The sequence below is a fragment of the Cyprinodon tularosa genome, unplaced genomic scaffold (assembly GCF_016077235.1).
Source record: "Cyprinodon tularosa strain WSP-4 unplaced genomic scaffold, ASM1607723v1 ctg8, whole genome shotgun sequence".
Taxonomy (NCBI): Eukaryota; Metazoa; Chordata; class Actinopteri; order Cyprinodontiformes; family Cyprinodontidae; genus Cyprinodon; species Cyprinodon tularosa.
The window spans coordinates 2,169,109-2,173,300 of NW_024039562.1; positions in this window are offsets into that span (position 1 = coordinate 2,169,109).

Below are 4,192 nucleotides of genomic sequence, written 5' to 3' on the forward strand. Positions count from 1 at the left end.
GAGGCCAAAGCTGTTAGCAGCCTGACTCCGCCTTCCTTTTTTTTTTTTTTTTAACCAAACAGAAGCAGGTAAAACTGGAAACGCTTACCTCATAATCATACATTTACTGTGCTTAATTATGGTTCTCAAGCATGAACGTGTGTTTTAAATTCCCCATTCAGTGTCTAAGCTGCAGCTGTTTGAACTGCTAGAAATGGAGACAGAAAACCTTCAGGTAGACCCCTTTGTCTGCACTTTCTACCAGTAGATGGTAAAAACTCTGGAAGTTTAATTAAGCATAGGGTGTTTGGGTACCTTATAAGCAACCCATTGCCGTATCAATTTAATCTATCACAATATTTTTTTCTTTTTACAGCAGAGCCTGTCCAATAAATTTGGGGGCCCTTGTAGGAGATGATGAGGGGACCCGCTCTGATTGCCAGGCTCCAGTCCAGTGACAGAAACCCAGCTAGACTAATCAGCACTGAGCCATTGTTCAAGTCTGGAGGATGGAAGACAGCTCTACTTTATATCACAAGGCTTTTTCTAGAAGAAAAACATATTGTGTATAACAGGGGTGCTCAAGTCCAGTCCTCAAGAGCTACTATTCTGCAACTTTTTGGCTACGTTCACACTGCAGCCTGAAGTGACCCAAATCCGTTTTTTTTGTTGCCCATATGCAACCTGGATCTGATCTTTTCATGGTTCTCTGGACAACACAGATCTGATTTTTTCCAATGCAACCCAGGCCACTTGGCTATATGGTCCTGAATCCGATACAAATCTAATCTCTTCAAATCCAACCTGTGTGTGTGAACGATCAAGTCGCATTCACCTGACCTGAACGCCATTAGTAACCAACGTAGGCTACTATTCTGCTTCTTGCTAAAAAGAAGCAGCAAGAAAAACAAACACCATGGCAGACGATGACGCAGAGAGCAGTATTTTTTGTGACCATCTTGAAAAGATTGAGGTGTTAAGGTTTGGAAAGATCGCTAGATGTAAACATGAAGCACGCTGGCCTGTGAAGTCATTGCGTCCTCTACTGTGCATGTGGGACACTTAAGCTGTATGAATGCAGTTTACACAGTATCACATACACGTCACACATATTTGGAATGAATGAAATGTGAGTGGTAACACAAAAAAATCGGATTTCACAAAAAAAATCGGAATTGAGCATCAAGGCCCGCAGCATGAACGTAGCCTAAATGTTACAGGATGGTAGCTCTTGAGTACTGGACTTGAGCACCCCTGGTGTGGAACAAGTGTTTTGTATTCCAGAGAGAAATAGACCTCAGAATCTTGCTCAAACTAGCTTCAAAATGTATCTAAATGCTGCAGCAGTCTACATCTACATCTAATGCAAAATCTCTAAATAATGAGAAAAACAGCGAGTCAGAAGGTCGACAACACATTCAAGAAATACACAGTGTATGCTTGTGTTCCTTTGCACAAATACAAGATAGAGGGTAACAAAGTCAGTGTCCATCTATGACAACTGGGGTATGTATAGCATCTATAGAAGTAGAATAAATGAAGTTATTAGCAGCCATATAGCTCATTTAATATATAGTAAGTATACCCTTCCCTATTACAGTCCTACTATTCAATTTGACTACTGCTTAGAATGACCTTTTTATTCCATAAATCATGACAAAGTTTGAAGAGTTTCAGGCACTATCAGGCCGTAAACATGTTCATATCATATTGTAATTTATATATATATATCTTATTCTCCTGTAACTAATATGGCATATTTGCTTGATACAAATAGGTAAGTAAAAGCAACCAAGTATCCTCTTAGGTAATATTCTAATGTCTAGATCTAAGTCTAAAAATTATTTCAAATATTTTTGAAACTAAGATGGTTTAATGTTTTGTTCAGTTTGTCCTATTATATTTGAAATACAAAATTACCCCAAAATTGTATGCTCAGAGGTTGTGAATTTTTTTTTTAACCTAATGGCATCTTCAAATAACCTGGAAGTCTATTTAATGTTCTTCTAGGTAAAACTGGTTAAAGTTTGAGATGTTTGGTTTGGAGCATAAAGATAAGATAAAAGATTTCTTGATTTTCAATAGGATTTAAAACTACTTCCTCGGCCAAAAATACTCCTGACAAATGTATTCAGTTTTATGTGTTATAGACCTTACACTGAAAAACAGAAAAAGTAATTTGGTCTTCAAAAAAAGCTGGAAAACAGTATCAGCCAAGAAAAACTTAAATGGTTCATTTTTCAACTTTTAGTATTTTAGTTTTTCTTGAATGTTGGAGCTGGTTTGTATTCAGACCATCTAACATTGTAAACGTTAAGAAAAGTATTATGATTTCTGCTGTTTGTTTTTTTACGATTAACTGCTGTCATGTTTGCACAGTATTCAATCTGTCCTTTGAAATGTCAGGTTCTCTTTGCGCTCCGAGGCTGATCCATATACTGATCCATACACTTATCCCTTGGGCTGACTGGTTAATGGCTAATGAAAATGAACCAATTCCTTTGGCATTTTAAGAAAGTTCCAGAGAGTTTTGCTCAATCCCAACATTTTGAAAGGTTTTAAAATTTTAATTAATGTCAGTATGTTCACCTTTTTGTTCACATCTTGTGAAATCATTGTTTGAAAATAGTTCTTTATTTCTGTAAAGTCCATTCGAAATGCAGCCTTTGGGTTAATCTGTTCCCGAATCAACAGTAAGTTAGCCTACTTTGATGAAATGGAATATTATATTTCAGACAGTAAAACAACAGTATAAATAGTTAAAAATCTTTTTATTCCCCATCATTTCATGCAATCTCATTGAGAGCTTTTTACTTTTTGTTTCTTATTCATTTAAAAATGTACCGTTGAAACACATTAAAAACACAAAAGATTGCCCTTTGGGTATTCTCTCCTTAGTCTTAAGGACACCTGGGTATTTTTTTATTCTTGGTTGTGCTTTTCCCATCCCTAAGTGAGTTATTAGTCAGAAGTTACTGTGTCTGAGTTCTTGTTTTAACAGGCTGCTTGTTTACAAAGGGCAAGAATCTTTAGTCTCAGCAGCTGAGGATAATTCATGGTTTAAAGGTTATATGTGTTTAGGGAGGGGTCTTTAAAGAATGAACAGATGGTCATTACTTACCTATATTCTGTTTTTAAAGGACAGTACTTCTTAGTACTAGAAATAAATCTCATGTAATAATAATAAATTAGCAAAGAAAAGAAAGTTTTCTAGTTATATGCACTCTTAATTCCATATTGCTTATGCTGACGGCAAAATCACAGTCCTGTTAAAGCCAGTGCTGGTTTCTGGATTATAAATGTAAACCAGATATTCAGATGACTTTCTCTTCACTGGGGTTGGAAAACATTAATTTGAGATACGTTTTCTTCCCCTAGACCTTACATTTTGCAGGTGCAAAAAAAGAGCAGACGGCATCTCACGGAACCAATATTAACAACTGGTTACATTCGCCTGCAGTGTTATGGTTTTAAATAGGGCAGGAGCTCTACTGGGAAATTTACTTGAAAGACAGAGAGAAAGTTTAAGAGGAACATCTCTCAGACTGACAGCCAGTGACAGGCAGCGAGTGTTAAAGCAACAGCGCGCGACTCTGTGAAAATCTCATAAAAATGCAACGTTCACAAATGTCATTACACTGACAAATAAAATCCTTAATAAAAGACTGAAAATGGTCATTTTTCTTATGGGCTTTAGCAGGATTTTATTTTTTATGGCATTGCAAACATTTATGTGAGACATATATTTGCCATCATCATTATCATGCATAAATATCAACAAAGAAATCTTTCACTATAATGCTGTGAAATGAACTGGCTTAGAGTTGAAAACAGCCAGGAAAAGGCCCTCCATATTTTAATGCCACTCTTGGCACTCCTCAGTGCGGTTTTAAAACAGAGATATAGGTTCTGTCTGTAATACTTCACAGACCTGTCAATCACTGACTTCTTCTGGCTCTTTGTTCACCACTCCAGGGCAACGGTGAGGAGGAAAAAAAGCATGCATGTCATATCTGCATGTAAAATAGTTTAGACAGAAAATATCTTAACAAATGTTTTGCCTAAATTAATTTCAAATGCAATTTCCTTTGAAATTACATTTAGACTCTTTTATTCATGGCTGAAATGATCACACATAATAAAGACCATGTCGTTTGTTTTATTTGCCTGATTGTATCTAAATGGAATGCATGAGCCATCTGCACAAACATAT